General features: G+C 40.8%; 1 long non-coding RNA gene across 1 annotated transcript in view; it reads left to right on the forward strand.

Annotated features, from left to right (window-relative positions):
* Positions 1-13461, forward strand: part of LOC134163400 (uncharacterized) — a 32633-nt gene extending 19172 nt beyond the window's left edge. Inside the window, exon 3 of the long non-coding RNA XR_009964724.1 lies at positions 13403-13461. This is a non-coding gene — a long non-coding RNA (uncharacterized LOC134163400). The remainder of the gene's footprint in view (positions 1-13402) is intronic.
* Positions 13462-21068: the final 7607 nt, after the last annotated feature.

Raw genomic sequence — 21068 nt, forward strand, 5'->3', positions numbered from 1 at the left:
AACTGAGCCTGAAGACCTAATAATTTCAAAAGAGGATCAGCATAGTACCTACATAGAACTGAAGGACCCTGAAGGTTGAGTAATATAAAAGACATAAGTGTGAAGTTGAGTAATGAGAGTGAGAATTTCTGCACATCAGAATCCATTCTGTTCTGTTCTATTCTGTTCTTACTTGTGGGAAAAGATAGAGGAAAAGACAGACCTGACATATATATTCATTCTCAGTAAGACTACCAGCTGCTAGTGTGACTTGATCTTGAAAGACAGGTGAAACACTAATGAACATATTGTGATGGTGAAAGGTACTGGTCCTCACCTGGAATACCGTGTGCTTTTAGTTCTCTGATCTGAACCTGAATGAATCAGTGGGAAAGGTATGAGGATGTTCAGTTGAATAGGGACCTTGCTCTCTTTAGCCTTGCAAAGCAGAGACAGAGCAGGAACACAGCTGGCCCCTGAGACTGCATCCAGGGAAACATGCTGGCGAGGAGGGAGAACTCTCTGGATAAAGAACAATATTGGCATACACAACACATACTGTCCAGAAAGGCATTTATGGGTAGAGAGGGAACATAAATGGTCTGAAAATGCCTAGTTTGCTGAATTTGGTGGTCTTTTCAAACCAAGTCATTTCAATTGGCAGCAAGAAGCTCTGGAACAAACTTCCTGCAGAAGTAGCAGAGTAAGGAGCAAAGTAATCAAAAAGAGGAAACAGACCCCAGAAGTTCTTTGCAGTTCCTTATTTCTGAACCAGTGATTTGAGGCTTTGTCCAGAGCTTATTAAATTCTGCAGAATTCTCCATCAACGCCAGCATTTAATACCTGTCCATATAGCAGCCATCGGGGATCAGGAGGTTCTAAATATAGGTGTTAAATAGTCCTGTGCTCTGTTACGCTGGGTTTCCATTCCACTTGAAAATCCTGAAACCCTCTCCTTCCCTCACAACCCTACTTTTCAAACACTTTTAACAGAGAATCAGGACTAAGCCATAAACTCATTTTCATGGTTTCTAGGCCAGTTGGCATAAATCATTGCCACCAAGCAGCTGACCAAAAGAAGCATGTATTTAACGGATAATTTTTGTGAGAGACAGCGATAGTTACAGTTTTTACAGAGCCACATAATTTTAGCCTATAACAAATATTACAAGGAAGGCTTTATCCTATTTAGCCTTGAGTCATCGATCAAGAGCTTATTTTTACTGTGTTTTTCACTGTTTTCTCCCCTTTCTAATGTCATCACTGACATTCAAAAAAGTTTGTAGAGCACTGACATGTGGAATAATACAGAGAAGATCAGTTTATAAACACAGGAAAAATTTTTTTTCCATTCATATTTTCAAATAAAACAGTTTACTCTTACCAAGTTTGCTTTTGGGCTTTCCCAATTTAGATTTTATCAGCAGCCCCTTTCAGTGTTTCAAAATTCGTCTTCTAAGTACTTTTAAATTGATATAAAATCTTTTAAAATCAGGTGAACTATGAATAAGATCTGACGAATACAGGTTTAATTGATCTTTCATTGCAAGCTCTGTGCAAGTCAGGATACAGGATAGTCACTTCCTGACCTCAAAAAGCAATGAAACACTGTCCCAACATGCATAGACTTAAATGCTCAGATATAATGAATTGCAGTCTGATATTAAATCTGCACAATTTCCCAAGCTCCAGATACGCTGACCCAACCACATGACCAATAAATAAAAAAGCAAAAACCCAACAAGGATTTCTCAAGAGAAAGAATCTATGTGCTATTTTAACTGTGCAGACAGGGTACAAGGTACCTCTTCATGATTAAAAGCTGTAATTCATTCTTTCAGCCTAGACTCTGACCGACACAATACACCAGATTCCATCCAGAGCCTAAATTCATAAAATTTAAGACCAACAGGGACCATTAGATCACCCAGCAAAAAACCCAGACTCTTGCATTTCACCCTGTTACTCCAGTATTGAGCCCTAAAGCAAGTGCTTAGTTAAGTCATATCTATGCTCAGGGTATCCTGTCCCTGATATAAGACCATGGAGTTCATTAGTTCAGGAGATAAAACCACCCTTTGGACTCGAATCTCTTAGGCTGAAAGCTTTCTGGTTTATGGGATGACAGCTTTAACAAGCAAAACGAGCCATCAGCTCAGAGGTAACTGATGGGAAGTGGTGGCGAGCTGCCTGCACAAGCCCACAAATGCCAACCCCTGAGCCAACCCATAGCTAGGGAACCCCAAGAGTGTCCTGATCTTTATCTCTGCCTGTGAATTGAGAGTGCTTAATGCAACACATGAAAATGAGAACTCCATACAACAGGATGAAGGCTGCTTGTTCGATGATCGCAATTTAGGGAACATACCTCGCATTCTGCAAAGGCAAGGGACATCATTAACGTGTTTTTTTTTTTTCCCTCAAAAAATATCTGTAATTAAGAATATCATTCAACTTTCTGTTTTAAAACAGTGTGTTCTCATGAGAGCTCCACAGGTTGTTTGAAATCTGGGCCTCTTCCCAGTATTTTTCAGCCAGTTTCCTGAGCTTGCTGACAGAGCTGTCTGGACGGCCACTGGCTCGCATTCCTTGCAGTCTCTGCTCCAAGCCAGCTTCTTTGGGCCCAATTTCAACAAATACAGACGGACCACCACAATCCAGAGCTCAATGTGGGACTGGCACCACATGCCTTTGAGATATTAAACATAAATCAGCTGCGGCGAGCAGAGACAGATGTGGGCGTTAAGAGAACTGCCAGCTCTATACGCTAAATATGGAGTTTTGCATCGGGAATGCCAAAGATCGCAGGTCTTTCTTTAATGCAAATTCATCTGGAGGAGCAAGAACAGCAGCCAATTAAGCAACTTTCAATAGAAAACAGGCACTTTCTATTGAATTTGCAGCTGGGAGGCCTAGGTTGAAGTCAAGACAGGGGACAACATTGCAAAGTTGAGTTGCTTTGCTTGGGACCCAGGAGACAGAAGTCAGTTTTGTGTTACAAGAGCTCATGATGGGAAATCATCACTGCTGGGGACCCTGGTAGTCCTCGAAGGGTTTCCATACCTCTGTCCTCTGAACTGGGAGAATAATTACTCCTATGAGCTCTTGGAGGAGGCACAAATGCAAACCTGTTTCCCAGAATCCTGACTGGGTAGCATGAGTACCATTTAAGACTAAGAGGAACATAGAGCACAGCATCAACTTGATCATTTCTGGAGGTTTCACTGGTACAGGGAGCAACCCTGATTCCCAGTGGAAACCACAGTGTGTCACACCGTGGGCAGCTGAGCCTTTTAGGCACATGCTGTTGATTATCCATCCTCATCACAAAAGCCTGCAGGAGTCAAAGGCAAATATAGCCTTGTGGTTTAGGTCAAGCTGGTATTCTTGACATGCCATTGATTTAACTTCTAAAGCACTGGTGAATTTGTGATCTTTATTTTCAGGTGTGTCTTGTTTACATCTCACCCTTGCACATCTGTGAGCACCAAGAGTTCAGGCTGGGCTATGCCATTAAATATACCACTCCTGGTGAGTCTCCCAGTAAAATGATGCAAAACTGCTGTAATAAATTGTGCTCAAATATAGTGCAGAACCAATATATATATTTAATTTTAATTATATTTAATTTAGTTCATTTATATATTTATTTAGTTCATTTATTGACAGTGGCAGCAATGCAAAAAAAGTCATCTGTGAACACACTGAATGTCTCATTTGTAAGTATTTATGCAAGTGAATAACTTCTATGCCTCTGACCCACTGAGGCTGCAGATTTCTGGCATTAGAGAAATGTAAATGAAAGAGGTTTAAGTTTACCAGCAGGGCTCGGTCTAAGATGCTGCCCATGTTGATAAGGCTGTGAGATGGATTTTGGTTCCAAGATACTCCAGCTGTGCTGGCCGGTCTCTGTTTGATATCTCACCTGCCAGCTTCATCCTGTTTTAAAGAATGTTAGATGACAAAAGAAGATTAGAAATTGCTTTCATTTACAGAGCCATGGCTAAAGCAAGGCAACATTATGCTTAGACAGAAAGTGAAGCACTGTATGTTTTATTCAGGAATCAAGACTTTCCACAGGGTTTTATGTGGGAAGTTTACCTTGATTACAAACCAGAAATATCTTGTTAGAAATCATGAATCAAAAAGGGGTAGAGCTGCCAGTAGCTGGCAGATTACAGGGTCGGACTCTCGTGTTAGCATCTTATTGCCATTACATCAGGTGGCTTATAAACACAAGAAATGCTGACACACTCTCCTGAGTGCCATTGCAGGCTGATAGCACTCCTCAATCAGATCTCACTTGCTGGATTTTGCCTTGTAGCAGAGTATCATTATTGCAAAAGAGGTTGCAGTGAGTTAAGTTGACAGGGGTTTAGAAGAGATCCGTCCGCATTTGTAGGATGGAGAAGAGTCTTGCCTCACGGCAAACACTGCTGGTGTCTGGTGTCAGATTTATTGAGAAAGTATTGCTGCCAGTGTCAGCTCAAATCTTTGTCAATGCAAAAGCTGACTGACACCAGTGCCAGTTGCTGACAGGGATGGAAAGCTGCAACATGAATTATTCAACAGGGGGGTGAATATATATCCACCTTTTAATAAGATGGCAAGGTCATGGGATGGCAACCCTGTCCTTTGGGTTTCTGAAGCTTCACTTCTCCCTGTGGGTGCCTCAGCAGGAAGCAACCAAGTTCCCTTCAGGCTCAGTTACTGAGCATCAGAACTCATCTCTGAAAACTGTTCATCCTCATTACAGACTTTCCAAATTCTCTGCCACATTTCTACATTGCAGCATAGAACTCAAGGAGAAAGGAGAACTCCCGTGAAATGCATTTTCTCACATAGACAGATACATTAAAATTCTTCAGGCTTGAAGATGTCTTCATTTCTAAAAGGGGTTCTACTACTTCCTCACCCCATTTTCTCTCACCTCCAGAAGAATTTATCTGAAATATCCAAAATGAAGAATAGGAAGTACCCTGCAGAGTATTAAAAAGGAGGTGCATTTAGAACCCCCATCTGTAATTATTCTAACACCTGCACAGTTCTGCAGCTAATGTCTGTGACTCCCCCCTAGCAGTAAGAAGGTTTCTTGAGGTCTCAGCAAATCAGTAAGAAAACATCAGGGCCTTGACTTTAATATCTCTTAGCAAAATGCTTCTTCTTTTTTCTTTTTCAAAGAAGACAGCAACAGAGATGTCTGTCCTCAGGAGACTCAGCAGACTTGGTATATAGGATACATGCTGCTGTCTGGGAGGGTATTGCTATAGATTAGGGTGTTTCTGAGCTGGCAGGCAGAATAAAAGCCACAATCTTAAAGCATGCCAATATTTCCCTTTTTTGATATTGGGCTTATTTTAGATATTCAATTTAATATGGTTTTTATGATGCAGAATTACTATGGTGAACAAAACTTGCTTTCCAATATCACTGCAAGCTTCACACACATCCATTTAATAGAAGCCAAATTTTATAGCCAAAGACTAAAAAATAGCAGGACAGGATGTTGCCAGGGTTCATTACAAAAGGCGAGCCTATCAGCAGTATTTCTGAGGAAATAAATGTTTCCAGTAATTTTGTTTGCTGAGAGGCACCACTTTGCACTCTTGGCAAGTTAGGAATTAAAAAAAAAGCAAATAACTTTTTAATTAGAAAAGATGAAAGAGTGCAAGTGGCAGCTCCCTCTTTCATTTCAATATTAGGAGAGCAGCAACTTTAATTATCCCTGATGTAGCCTTGGTATTGCTGCAGCCAGACTCTCAGCAACAGAGTCTCCATCTCCTCCCATGAGCACAGTTATCCTCCTTTAACTTTTAGCATGTTCTCTGAACTGAAATTTCCTTCCAATAGCATATGTGTGAGACAGAGGGAAGATAAGAATCGTAATATATCTGTCTGATTTCTTTCCCTACAGTGAAGATAAAGAGACACAGCTGAATTTTTTCCTCATTCCCCTAGCAGCTAAAAAGGTCTTGAAAAGAAAAAAATCCACTTTAAAGAGGTTATTGGTTGTTAAGAGTATTGCTCCAGCGTTGTTGAAGCTGGGAAGAAAGACAAAATATCTCCACAGAATTAAAATAAGAAAAATGAAGTTTCTGAAGTTTTAGTTTTCCCCACTAGGACCATAAAAAATAAAGCTACTTCCTCAGAGAGAGAAAACAGAAGCAATTTCCTTTGTCAGAAAGAAAGAAAAGGAGAGTAGATCTGTTACCTGCTTCCTGACAGCTACTTATCAGCTAAGCCTGGAAAAGGTACCTACCACTAGCTTAAGGGCAGTCTCAGGTAAAACCCCACAGAATTAGATAAGGTAACCCTGTGAGAGCACGACTTCACCACAGCTTGTTTGTGCAGAGGCTGCAAAGGAGGGAATTGAGCAAATCTATTAAAACCTTGTTAAGATTTAGGCAGCTGAAAGTTATGGAGAGATCTCAAAAAGTTAAAGCCCTGTTTTCTTCTTCTTTTTCCTGTATTCATTAATGCAGCTGGTAATGGACAGTCCTCCCCTTTCTCCCACCTAATGGACATGCAGGTGTGAGACTGACACAGGGGCAACCCTTCCACAAATAAAAGTTTCTGACCATGCCCTCGTTAAAAATAAAGTTATTGTGCTGGAGAATGACCGGGTTATTATGTTTTGCCATGGTAGAAATGAAAAACAAGAGAAGGAAAGGAAAAAAAGATAGATAAACCTATAAAGTTATGCCACTTAGTTAAATAAGGATGCTGATGTGCTTATCCACTGCCTCACACTGATAATCTGATGATAAGATTTAAGGGGTGTTGGAATTAGGGAGGAATTAGCAATAGATTTTGCTAAATTGATAACTTCTTCCTGCTGTATTTCTCCTCATGGGAGAATTTCAAATATTATGATTATTTTAAAGCAATTTAGGAATTAAGTGCAAGTATTGCAGGGTTTTGGTCACATGATGGATCTTAGAAGATAAGTGTCCCATGTAACTTAGCCATACTTTTAGAAAGCCTTTCCTACAACAGAGCTACCATGAGTCTCATAAATCCCAAAAGTAGTACCTTTCTCTGTCAGTAAAAGCTGAACCGTGTACTATCTTGCTCTCTGTTACAGTGCAATTAAATATAATATGTATACTACCTATAATACGTACATATGTGTATGATGTGTAACATTAATAATATAAAATAAGTGTTTTGAATGTGCTCTCTTCTCCCCACTGATGGATTCATATCTATTAGCTGCAAAGCTATGTAGAAAAGATGAGGAATACTGTTCCCTACTTTAATTTGGGGTTTCTTCCTCTGCTTTGTACCATTTCAACACTGTTGGATAGTTTGGCTGTATTATTTCAGATCAAGTCATAAAGCATTTTGAATTAAAAAGGCTAAGGAGTGTTTTATATTAGCTCAATTTAGAAGCATTTTGGTGTGCCAAGAGATTATGATATGCCAAAAAGTTATAAACATTCAGTACATAAAACAAAATCTATGGTGATGCTGCTAAAAGTCAGGTTAAATATAGGAACCAGTTTGCTAGGAAAAATGAATGCAATTTTTTTGACTGGTCTATATAGAGACACAGGTGCTAACACAGAGATTTGTTATGCCAAATAAAAATAGAAGCCCGTTTTGGGGGGTTAATAAGGTCTCATAATTTGAAGTCCCCATCAGGGATTTAACCATTGCACTTTGTTTCAACATTGAGCCAGTGCGACTGAACTGCTAACAACTGCTGAGGAAAAACTTAGTGAATCTCATGGGTAATTTGTAAGGTCTGAATCTTAGATCAATATTAATTCTCAGACACTTCATTATCATCAGTTTGGAGGACAAACCTCTCTTCTTTTTTTTTTTTTTTGTTTAATTAATTTGGTTTAATTAATTATCTCCTTTAATTCTGTAAAAATCAACACCACAAAAACAGCTCTTCCTTTACCTGTGCTTGATGGGCCTCTCAGCTTGTAAATCAATGCTCCTTGAGCTCTCAGTTTTACCCTTTCCAGGTTTTAACCCTCTTGCATTTATAAAGGACACTCTCCTTGAATGAGATTCATTGATTTCTGGAGTTTGTTTCCCTCTCCAGTGTTTTCAGCTGCTGCTGGTTTTACTAGTGGGTATAATGGATGTTAAATTTACCATGAGCACTATATTTCCAGTTTGAGCTGCCTTTGATTAACTGGCACTCTAGTAATTCAAAATGCTCGTGGCTGTTGCACCTAGCAGACCTTTGGCAGCTTGTGTTGGCTGCCCATTTTTCTTGGGAGCATTCATGGGGAAAGGAATTCTATGTTCACTAAAGCCCCCGATGGCGAAAAATAAAACACAGCTCAACACAAACCCCCCGAGAGGTCAAGAGGGCAGCAAGAAAAGTCCTGACATGGTCGTCCTTCAGAAAGATCTCTGTGCAAGTTGTAAATAAGTGCTCTGTTTCTCTGCATCTCTGAACCTCACGATTCACAGACTGCTCGGAAATTGGGTAAGTGGGGTTTTTTTGGTTGGGTGTTTTTTTTGTTGTTGTTGTTGGGTTTAGGTTTTTTTTACACAAACTTGAGTAACCACTTTTAAATGTATGGTTGGAAAATCTGGCTTGCGCAGCAGACCTCACAGTCATTCTCCCAGTGAAATTCAATCTTCTTGGTTTATGTCATTTTACCTAAGACACTGAAGGAGTGAAGGAAAAATGGTTTTGGAGTAGATAAATCTCTTTCCATCCATGTCTACGGTTTCTTTACAGAAAATCTTGGGGTTTTCTTTTCTTTTTTTCTTTCAACTGTAATTCAGATTGTCTGGTTTCCACTCTCTATTTCCCACTGCATACAAGGCAAAAGCTCCTTCGCAAGGAGCTGGCCGCTGGATGTGTGATTTCCTACGGCCGTGACTGGGTGTCTTTGCTTGCTGTATTTGATAAGTGATCCAGACAGCCAGGAACGATTTACTGCAAGTCTCCATTTGCCCTTGTGCTAGGATTACAATCTGGGAGGTTTTTCAGCAAGCATTCTCAGCCCCCATTTTTAATCGGTCTTTCACCCGGATGGCCAAGAAAAAGTTGTAAAATCAGAAGGAACGCTGGCATCTGTTCTGTGACTCGGAACAGAGCAGAGGTTGTCTCCCTTCCATTTTCTGCAAACTCCAATTTTTTTTGTTGACCACACACAAATGGTTCTAATCAGCTTCCAAAAGGCTCTTGCAAGCATTTTAAGATGTTTGCTCTTTGCATTCTTCTCTACATCCCCCTTTCTTTTCTCATCTGAAGGGGAAGAGGATGTTGAAAAAATGGATGATTTTTTTCTTCCTTTTTTTTTTTTGTTTTTTTCTGAGCAATTTTGGTTTTCCATTAGCTGAAGACTTCTATTGAAGGGTGTTGTGCAATGAAAGCGTAAAGGATATGGAAACCTCTTTATTATGCTTGGAATGTCAGTTCGGACATTTGTTTTAGTTGGACCATGCAAAACACGGTCATGGCAAGAACAAGCCAGCAGTTTGCTTCTTTAATGACCCTTCCTCCACTAATGGGGCTCAGGCTGTCAAGCATTGATGCATGTTCCTCGATCGCAGGTGAAATCAGGTGCTTGTCCATCTGGGGCCAGCTGGGAGCTGACAATGCCCTTGTCAGTCAGCTACCCAAGAAGCATGATTGTTGATGCCTCTTCAAGTGAAGCATCCTTCAATCATGCCACCAGAGGAAGCAGTTTAAGACCTTTTTCTCCTCTAATGGTATTGAGCTGTTGGACATGGAGAGAAAAGTTGAAAGGTCCTCCGGAAGGAGAAAAAGAAAGACGGTTGTTGGCATGAGAACTGTTGTGACTCCAAGTATTGAAAGAGCACAAAGCTTGATGAGAAATAGCAAGGAAAAGAAGAGGATATAATGCCCAGCAACTGAGCACATATATATCTCTTCCAAAAGATTTTTTTCTCTGCTATAATGTTGACAGTGAAATATATTCCTTTATATAAACAAAAATAACCCCCAAAAAATGAGCCTTTGGCATAGGCCAGTAAAATCACACATTCCGAACAGGGCCAGGCCAAGATGGAAAATTACTCAGCCTATTTTTCCTAAATTCTACCATATTTCTCCACTCTCCTTTTTCCTTTTTTTTTTTTGTTTCTTTCTCCCTAGCTTGAGCATGTATACAAGATGCTCAGATTTTGCAGGTATGTTTCATGTTGTGCAAAGCCACAGTGAAGTTCAATGGGACTTGTTTTGGCTTGAGGACCATAGATTTTAGGTGACAAACACCTCTGGAGAAAGGATTCATCATCCCTTAGTGGCCTGGGAAGGATTTCCACAGATGGCCCTCATGGATATCGCAGCCTCCATGCCAAAGTTCTTGGTTTCCTGAAGTAATTTTCTGTGGAAAGATCCTTGGTTGCAGCAGGCTTTCGATTAGATCTTACACATGAGCTTCTACAGAAGCTGATAAATTTCAGTCAATTCATACAATTGATCAAAAGGTGTCCTCTGTTAATCAGCTTTAATAAACCTATCTGACAGATTTCTCCCCTTCACACAGTTTTTTTCCATCTTAGATGTGACTTGGGATGAATCAAAGATGAGTTGTCAGGATGGTGTCGGGACAGACTGGTGCCCATCTACCACCAGGAAGCTGAACCAGCCCTGGGAGCGATCAGGCATCTCTATCTCCATTACATTTCTCCTCCTGTAGGCGCCCATGTGGTTTTAGCTTGGGTGAACTCAGGTCCGTGAGGCAACAGGCAGGAGACAAATGGAAATGGTGACATATCTGGGAACACCATGAAACCTGATCAGATGAGCTGAGGTGTCCGAAACAACTGGTGTACACAGACTAACAGAAAACTGAAACTTTGCCCAAAAAAAGGTCTTTAATATCTACATTCTATTGGCAGAGTTAAACAATTTTTCCCCCCCTCTCATCCTCTATGCCAGCTATTCAGTAACAGCAGCGTAGGCAGCATGACAATGTAATGCTCTGGTTTCATTATTTTGAACTGATTTTGCTTTGCTATTTTTAACTACTGTAAATGCTACTGCTACAGGGAATAGGTAGAATTATTTTGCCATTTTAGCAGACTGGAAAGAAATTGAATGAACTTTTGCATACAGTGAGATGTTACTCTTGCCAACACTTAAATGAAATAGGTTTGCCTGTGTTATTATAAAACCATAATAATGTAATTATGTAGTACTAGCAGAGTGTATTACATATCTGTAGTAGCCTGACATTAATTTGTGCAGTAGCTAAATATTATCTCCATTTCACAGACTAGGAAAGTAAGGAGATGAGTAAATCTCTGGGATCATAAAGAACATTAGTGCTACAGTGCAGCTTGGAGGAGGCAAAGAGTAGTCCCTCTGGGACTAAAACACAAGCCCCAGGGAAGCTCTACTTCCTTATGCAGTTTTTAAGGTAAAACACTCTCTTGGCTTTTCTTTTTTTTGACCTGACACAGGCATATCAACCCACTTCAGGATCTTCACAGGAATAATACTGGCCATGCATGAGGAGTCCTCTGTCCTCTGCAAATCTGTGCAATTGACAACCTATGTTTGATGCATTTATTCTCACATCTCTGTGTGAAGCGAAATCTAGGCAGTAGGAGACTATATAGTTTATACAAGTACCTGAATTATTGGTCATAGTGATTACTTGGCTACCACGAAACATGTCAGTGTCCTTCTCCCCAACAGACACACCAATTACAGGGGTATTCATGACAAAGCAAGGGGGTTTATTCAGTTTCCAAGAACCTGTATTAAATTCTTTTCATGGTCAGCATGCAAATTCATCCAGCACTGTAGAAAGCATGTGGGTCAGCAAGACCTTATAGAATCATAGAATCATAAAATAGTTAGGCTTAGAAAGGGCCTTAAGATCATCTAGTTCCACACATGATAAGACTCCCGAAAAGCCATCCTTTATTCCTTCCAAATTCACATCCCATCTCCAGGGACACTCTCTTCACTCCCCAAAGACAGCCACCTTTCTTGAAAAGCCTGTCTGCATGAAACCTAATCAGCCTTAGGGACTCTGGATAAATGCTGTCATAGGCATTTCCACAGCCAAATTGCATCTATTTTTTCTTTCCTACACATTAATCAGTGGGAGAGTTTACAAAGTTAACTGAATGGCAGGAGCCTGGTCTGTTACTCCTGGTGGAACGACATAGAAACATAGAAACATAGAATAGTTAGTATTGGAAAGGACCTTAAGAGCATCTAGTTCCAGCCACCCTGCCATGGATAGCAGTTTCTTGCAGCTTCACTAGTGGGTCAAACAGCCTCTGTAGATCTATGATTTGTCATTTCCTCATTCCTGGAGGCCCGCTCTTCTCCAGCGTCCATGTATGAGGCCGTATCTATTAATAGTTCTCAGGCTTTGCATTTCCTGCATCCAAAGCACTAATGAAAACTCCTTCCTGGTACTCCTCCAGGGGAAAGGCAGTTTCCTCCATCTCCCCATCCTTATCTGTACATCTGACCTTCTGGGCATTTCTGTCCCATGGCAGATTTACATGAAACATCTGTCTTTTCTTGTTGGATAGGTATTTTACAGGGAAAAACTGCAGGCTGACTCAGGACAATAAGTGCTTCTCCCTGCCCAGATGACTATTCCCATTCTCTAGAAGGGAAATAGCAATCAGACCTTTTGCCCTGGTTGACTTATCATACTGCTGCTTCTGCCCGAGTCAGGCTTCCTCTAGAGTCTGTTAAGTGAAACCCTTCATCCTGCATAATTATAACTCCATCCTGATGCTGAGGGCTGCTTTGGCAGCTCAAAGAATGTGAGCTGGAGATTTTGGTCTCTGCAGATGTTGATATGGGAGTCACTTGGCAAGGTTATTCTATGATTCTATGATAGAAGTTTGAGATACGTCCTACCTATGTACAGCTCTTCACTTAGCAACAGAGCACTTTTCCATGGTTCTATTCCTTTGCCATAGAAATTGTCTTGATATAGAAGGCAGGTACAGATCAGCTGTGTTCTCCAGGCAATGTACACCAAAGCTACAATGTGGGCCAGAAGTGCGAGATCCAGTGTTTTCTTGGGAGTTGTACTGTTGCACATGGCACATGATTGCAAACAGAGGGTTGTGCCACCAGCACTGCTCAAGTTAAACATTAATACTCTGAATGCAAACAAGATTTTGTCTTCTCTTAGCCCAAAAGAGGCTTCCAAGGCTGGTTCAGGTGGTGCAAGAGTTAACCTTCCCTATCCCCAGCCTCCTCATGAAGATACTGTTATGTCTCTGTGGACCCTTTAGGGGGAATTGCACAACACAGGATGAATCCCCACCACATCTCAGCCGCATGGCCTCCCAGTGATGCTGAACCATCCCATTCATGCTGTTGGTAGTCAAAGGGACCAAGCTGCTAGCTGGGCCAGGCCAATGAGTGTACTAAGGGGGATGCTAACATACCCTGGGGAAGGAGCAATTTGCAAGTAATTTTTCATTTCCACTCATTTAGGAACCAGGGGGAAAGAGTGGGGATGTGTGCTGGGACTATGATGAAGTCTGGCACTTCTGGAGTAAATGGGGTAACAAATTTTTTGGGGGTACATTTCCTTTTACTTTTGCTAACTTTGTATTTTCTGTGCCAAATGTGATACCTAAAATACCAGCAGCGACATTTGGTTTCCATTTCCCCAGAGACGTTTGTCTCCAGACTAATAAATCTGAATCTGAATACACAACCTGGTAAAAAAACTGGTGCCAGCATGACCTGTTTATGTCTCCCATGTCTCAGTTTTTCTGTTTGAGGAACAAACCCTCTGTTATAAGGTTTTGTAGGGTTTTAAAATGACAGCATTTGGGTCAGTTAGGGGTCCCAAACCAATACATCCACTGAAATACATGAAAAAAACCACATACAAGGAACTATTTCTTGTATAAATGAAAGTATTTTTACAAAGGATCTGTCACCAAGATAATTTGGATGGTTTCGCCTCGGCAAAATGTTGACTGTTGAACTCTTTTCTCTTGAAAAGAAATACCTCAACAGCAACTAGTTAAATATTGTGATTTCATATGGCTCCTTTATTTACAATGTGGCATTATCTTTAACAGCATCTATTTATAATGATCTCTATGAGATAATAAACAGTGCTATCCTATTAACAGGGACCTCGGGGTTCAGCCAACAGCAAGAGGAGCCTGCCAAAAGAGCTAGGTGGCCTTCTACACAGCACAGCTGACGGTATTTTTTATGTCCCTATATTGCTGTGTTCCTACTCAAATAAATATGCATTAAAGGTGAGAAAAGAAGTTTATTGGTGTGTGTGCAACCCCATGACCATTTGGGGTACTCCAGAAGGGGAATGATACCACTGAACAGGCAGCTCCATAAGAGTAGACCAGTAAGGAAGCTTAGATGTTTAATGAGAAAAAGACACATATTATTTCCCTAAGAAAGGTCTTCCCCCCTGTAGCCACCTAAAAGGGAGAAACCATAGTCCTTCATCTTCCCCATCCTGAGTCTGGCACTGAGAAGACTGAGGATGAGCTCTAACACATCACACGTCACATCCACCCCAGCTGAAATGGTGTTCCAGCTGTGGATCGGGCCCCTGGGGCACTGTCTGAGACAGATGGAGACATGGGTTGGAAACCTGTTTGCAACAGACAGCAAACCCTGTGTTAAGCTGAGCTGAAGGTTCCTTCCCTAAGCTGCCTGCACAAACAAGTCCCCTTTCATGCAAATGCTTGTCCAGAAAGCTCAGTGCCCCCCATCAGGAAAACATCCATCCTGTTCCAGTGCCCGACAGATGGCATATCCCACCAGAAAGCTTTCCACTCTTTCATCATATTATTTATTGCTTTGTTCCCTTTGCGGTGGAAGAGATGGCTTTACCCAACATCTTCCACTTTCAAAGCCAAACAAGCCACTATAAATGCCTCCTGTCACTGCTGGGGTTTGTTCATGTTATACATTTGACATGAACCATGGCTAAATGTGGCTATAAGCAGTAATTATGTGACTGTATTGCGTAGGAGATGGTGTTTTAATTAAAGTCCTAATTCAGCCATGGACAAGCCCTCTGGATCTTCTGCTCTTTGGAGTCAACAAATCCAAACCTTCAGGAAACCTCCCTACACCACACAGCACCATCCTTAATACCGAGGTCGTCTGGGAAGCAAGACACAAGCATCCCACTGAAATGCAGGTCATGCTGTGATGGTTAGAAATTTCCAGCCTGAATTTATGGGCAATAGTTTATCCTGAAGGAGGTCCAGTGACAGGAAGGGTAGAGATGAGACAAAGCAGCCTGGGGAGGACATTGTAGACACAGGGCACAGGAAGGAATATGTTCCATATTTCTTCTCAGAGATAACATGGATGATTAGCTCCAAATGGCCACTTAGAAGTAAAATCCTAGTCTGCAAAAATCTCTGCATAAGCAGCCTGGGAGTCCTCAGCATGGGATGTATGTCACAGTGTACGATCATCTGAAGATCTGCCTGATGAGATGCTGCTGAAGGACACAGTGTTTCTGATCCCTAATAAAAACTGCATTTCTGAGTACCTTCAGTTCCTGATGAAACCATGGTCCTTTTCTCCAGAGGATGTGTATGAATTAAAATATATTATATAAAAATCCCATTTTCCAAACTGCTTTTCAAGATTAGTTCAGTTCTCCTGTTCTCTGTAGTGGAAATGTATGAAAAAAAGTTAATAACCTCAATTCTCAGTTGCACCGGTGACAGCAAGCTGGGAAGGGTGGCCAGCTCAAGCACATCATCACAGAGGTAGCTGAATGAGTGTGATGAGATGTGTTCCACTTCCAGGGGGTTCAGACTGGGCCTTGGGAACCCGTGAAGCACGAGATGTTAAGATAAGGACTTTTTAAGATGGGCTTAAGGGGGATTTATGACCCTGGAGGCTTCACTAAGCCTTTCCATAGGTTTCCCTGCAGTTCACATAACAACAGAGTCCTAATTCACAGCCCAGCACTAAAAACTTGGACTACCCTCAAAGAAAATGGAGGAGAGAAAAAAGATATCAAAGAGATCAAAACTGTGTTTGTGTTAACATCAGAAATCAGATGGTGGCAAGGTCCTCTGAAGAAAAAAGGCTTCGATCCTTCCCTCTTACCGGTGTCCAACCTGTAAATTTAATGTGTCAACATCTTCAAGAAAATATTCTTTCATGACCTTCCTATTCCCCCTTCAATTGGAAGCTGCTGCTCATCATAAAAACGTTTTCTCTCTGTTATTTCACGATAGATTTGTAGGAGAAGCCATTGCATTAATATTGTGTTAATTGTTTTGCTGTGTAGAATTACCAACAAAAGGTATTTTTACTCAGTGGCTAAAAAGATCTCAATTTCCCCTAGAAACCCTTTCTCCTCTGCGCATGCAGCCCTGAAATCCTTTTGGTACATGAATTGAAATATTAATTCTTCTTGGGGCAAGAGGTAAGTTTATAATGTGGCTGAAAGGATACTTTCCATCTTCTAGCCAGTGGTATCTATTTATTGATCTTATTTCTTCTTAATGAGACTCCAGCTGAAGACTAACACTTGTCTTTAGCAACTGCTGAGGAAAACTTATTAGCAGGGTGATATATAGGATCTTTTTACTTCACAAGTGGGCTCTCCCTAGTTCAAAAGAAAACGAGGTCTCAAGTAGCCTGTTCTTAACAAAAATAATAAAGCTTGACTTCAGAACAATGGTATGTGCCCTTAGGGCTGCTTTCCAGATCACGAGGGGGTTAGGGAGAGGCAAAAGATATGCCCTGAAATACACGGGTGAGCTCCTATCTACAGCCCTTCCTCTGCATGTACAGCCAGGCAGGTTGGCAAAAACACTCAAGATCTGCTCAAAAACACAGCAGCTGGTGGTATTTGGCCACTGTTACCCGAGGGAATAAATCCTTACTAGATGGAATTCTGACCTAAGATGAATACCCTATACTTATATTCCCCTGCATTGCGAATTTTGGAGTCCTAAAATGTGACACACGAATTACCAGATCATTTAGCAGATTGCTGCTGGTCAATGTTTTATTTCTAGGCAAAATGCCCACCAAAGATGTTTGTCCCTTGGTTTCAAGCCTGTAACCTCCACTGGGGCTGGATTATTTACACACTTGGTGGAAAGATGTCAGGCTGCACTTAGAGCACAGGGATACACTTTGCCCTTCTTCACAGGTTACGAGTGTTGGCAGGGAGCAAGTCAGAAATTCATCGTTTCTGGTATACTATAATAACACTGTCTATTAATGATGCACTTATAAATAGTTAATAAAGGTTAAGTTTATTTATCTGTAGGAAATAGCCTTTTTAATAAATGGCAAATCATTTTTATAGAGACCAGAAGCTTGCTTATAACCCTGGTTTATAACCAGCTATAAAAACTCGGATTGATGTGTTGTAGCTGATGTTTGACACATTCTAGTCATGTTTGCAATTTTCTTATAAAAATCTCTTAAATATTTATTTGCCGTTTATAAGTCATTTGCAAAGGGAAGCAATACTATAAAATATGACTGCTGCATACAGATTTCAGATACCCGCATGATTTATTGGCTCTGTGCTCTCATTTCTAAATGAACTAGCACACCTTTTCTTTCTTTATTACTTTTTCACTTTGAAGGACAGAATCCCCAACACAGAAGGATTAATTCAACATTTAAAGTCTGGGTTATCTGTGTCTCTGTGCCAATATTGTTGGTTATGGATGTGCAAATTTTTACCAATACTGCTATAAAAATATTACAGCCTTAATGTGCTGTGACCAGTTTACACGGGAAAAGGAGTGACTTTAATTCCCCCAATTAGCATCAGTTCAGTCTCCAGCTCACATCACACCATTTCAGCATCTCCACTTTCTCTCCCTAACCTCTGCCAACCCTGAGCTGCATTTGCAAGTTCACCATGTCTGAGCTGTTTTACACGTATTTTACACCAGAACATCTTACTCCTGTTTTCATGCTTAACCTCTGCAGATATAACTGCCTGTATGGAATGCTTATTCCATTTTAACCGTGCTGGTGTATTTGCAGCCAGCCTTTTTCCATCTGGCAGCTACTACTTTGCATGCAGCCAGTAGGATGCTTCCATCTGGCCCTCAAGCAATTTTCCACCATCATATAACATTATAAGATATTTACCACCCAGTCCCAGAGCAATCTGTTTTAACAGATGCCCCCAAGGGCTTTCCTTTCACTGCTCTCTCCTCTCCATGGCTGCAGACATGAACCTTACAGGGAGCATTCCCCCCCTCCATGCTGCCAGCACTGGAGAGAGATGGTGCAATGAACCTGGAAGGCTGACTCTGCATCTTACAAGTAGCTGTATGAAAGCATTGGCTCAGTCTTTTTGCCTCCCTTTCTGCCTCTAAATGTAATGCTGTGACATACTTTCATGGCTAGAAAAGCCCTTTTCTCCCTCTAGCTCCTCCCCTCAAAAAATAGGCAAAAATAAGCAAGAGAATGAAAAATAAAGCAGTTAATAATGATTTTCTTGCGTTATTTACCTCTGTGGTAACAGAGGTAACACTAGATATTCTCCTGCTCCCACCCTGTGCTGTTGCAGGGAATTTAATGTGCCTCTCTCCAAGTACACACATTTCAAATCTCAAATCTTCAAGAAAATTTGACCAGCTCGTGCTGCGTGGTGGACTCCTCTGCCTGAAATGATCCCAAAGATGAGAACAGGAGAAATACCTATTTTCATGGATCTAGAAATTTAAAATAAAAACTCACATTCTATGGTTTTGATAACAGCATAAGTTATTTATTATTCATATAATGTGGATCTCAAAACTATCCCTACAGGCATAGGGTGTATTGTCACAGGTATTTGGAAGGATGCAGCAATACCAGGGTGTGGGTTTGGCGTGCTGTTGGGGCAAGGATGCAGAAAGGTATATTATGACACTGAAGCCATCCATAGGGTATGGAGGGATGTGAAAAGCACAGAACCCTCCTGCACCACAGCAAAACAACGCATGCCCTCAGCATGCAGGGCAAGACCTTTCTAAGGAGATTCTTAAAGGTTGCTGCAAAGCTACTTTGAGACAATACCCCCAATACCTTTGATTTAATACTGCTCTTAATGAAGTCAGTGGTAATTTCTTCGTTGCTTGCAGTGGAGTTCATGACTTTGTAAGTATAGAGGGCTCAGAAATACAGAAAGAGCAATTTCAGTAAAAATGTCTAAAATGTGTTTTCTAGGCTTGTCAAGGCTATAATCTTGGTGTCTTCCAGAGCTGTAAATGATTATGAAAGTTAAAGAATTTACCCAAGACCAAATCTGGCCTCTTGTAAGCCTCCAGTGGGCACAGGGTAGGGAGCAAACACCAACTGTGAAAGAAGTGTAGGTATTTTATTGTGTGTAGCTTGTTCTTAAACTTCTGCAAAGTATCAGTACTATGAAAAGCTCTTTGTGAGCTAGAAAGTCTGGGTGAGAAGTATGTTCTTCCCAAATGATTTAGCCTAGAACTAATAATAACAATAACAATAAAAATAAACCTAAAAATTAAAATGGCTGCTAAGCTCTGTAATCAGTTCTTCCCTCATTGTAAATCTTGTGTGGTCTCATTTCTGTTCAGCATAGAAACAGGAAACGTTTTCAATGGAATTGTTACAAGGGACCTCTTTGTTATTTGTATGTGCAACACTTTGCACAACAAGGCCTTAATCTTGGATTAAGTAGGTGATACTGTAACACAGAAACTAATTGCATCACGTGTGGAAGCATTATTATTGATGAATATAGTCAAAATAACAGTGTTAGTTAGGGTTTATTAAGTAGAAGAGCTTCACTTTGAAAGGAGTTTCTCAGGAATTCGGGTCGTGCAGCTTCTGTTACAGGCACCAAAAAAGCATGAATATCCAGCACTGCATCATGAATGTGGTGGCTGCCAGTTCTGCTTTTCTTCTGGGATTTCACTTAAAAGTTTCGCACTGGTCACAGCTTGTTTTGAAGAAAACAAATCTGCCATGGCTGCTTGTCCTGATGCCTGCAAGAATGCTGTTAGAAAAGATTTGCATGGAAAACACCTGGTCCAGGTAGGATGGGAAAGCTCAGGGACTGAGCTCCTGCCCTGATTCTCTTCTGAATAGGAGAAAGGGGTGTTCCCCCAGTGGAACTTTAAATAGTTGAATCTCTTTCCCTAATAAACTGCTTTCCTAATAAACTGCTACCATATGTAAATGCTAACTGTTCACTGACTCTCAATACCCACCCAGACCTGCTCACCAGGGTACTGCTACTCCTGCACACAGCACATACTCACACCACAATAAAAAGTGGCAGACTGTGTCCCTTTAATAAATTACACCATAAATTTTACAGACTTTACCCCAGTGACTTTTTAAATCTTGCTTTGGTTATGCAACATTATCTTGCAATAGGAAACATCCTTCAAATGTTTAGGTTAGAGGAATAGAATTTAATCCACTCAAGTTAAAGTGTAATAAATAAATAAAATGTACCCTCTCTTCAAAATGAAATACGATACACACAAAAGGGAGACAAGCAGCTTTGATAGCTGATAATAAGGGTCAGTATTTCACTTTCATTTTATTCAGCAGCTGGTTTTTGTCCTAAAAATCTGGTATCTATGACACTGACAAATTAACTTAAAAAAGTGAAGTGCTGCAAAAGTTGTTTTGCCTTGAAGTCTTCTTCTAGTCCAAGAATTAAGAAGAAAAAGAAATCAAGTTATTTCAACAGTGACACAAGACTCCCACCCAGAAAGAGACTTTCAGTAAATATCAGTGCCCAGGACCTGAAGATGAGGAGAAATAGAAATCTTTAAAGCCCAGTGATTACTCTCCTGTGGTCATCTTCTGTGGTCTGCTGTTCGTCCCATAGCAGGTGACTATTGCTCAGAAATTGAACAGCTACTTCTGCCAATAAGTTGATAAATTCTGGGGCTCTGGAGGAGCCCATTTTGCTTTCCAGGACTGCTGCCACAAGTGTTCCTAGTAATGGCTTTGCTACTGGAAAGCCTTGGTCTTCACCATGAAGAAAAAAGCACTTGTGCTGACTCCTGAGGCTGATGGAAAACTGACCACCCTGTGGAAACCAAGGCACAGCACTGATAGGAATGAAAATCACAACAAAAAGATTGGCAAATCCAAAGTAGATTTATACCCATGATTCGTAAACAGTACAGATCAAATT

The sequence above is a fragment of the Pezoporus occidentalis genome, unplaced genomic scaffold, assembly GCF_034315485.1.
Source record: "Pezoporus occidentalis ecotype Australia unplaced genomic scaffold, CSIRO_AGI_Poc_V1 ctg20, whole genome shotgun sequence".
Taxonomy (NCBI): Eukaryota; Metazoa; Chordata; class Aves; order Psittaciformes; family Psittacidae; genus Pezoporus; species Pezoporus occidentalis.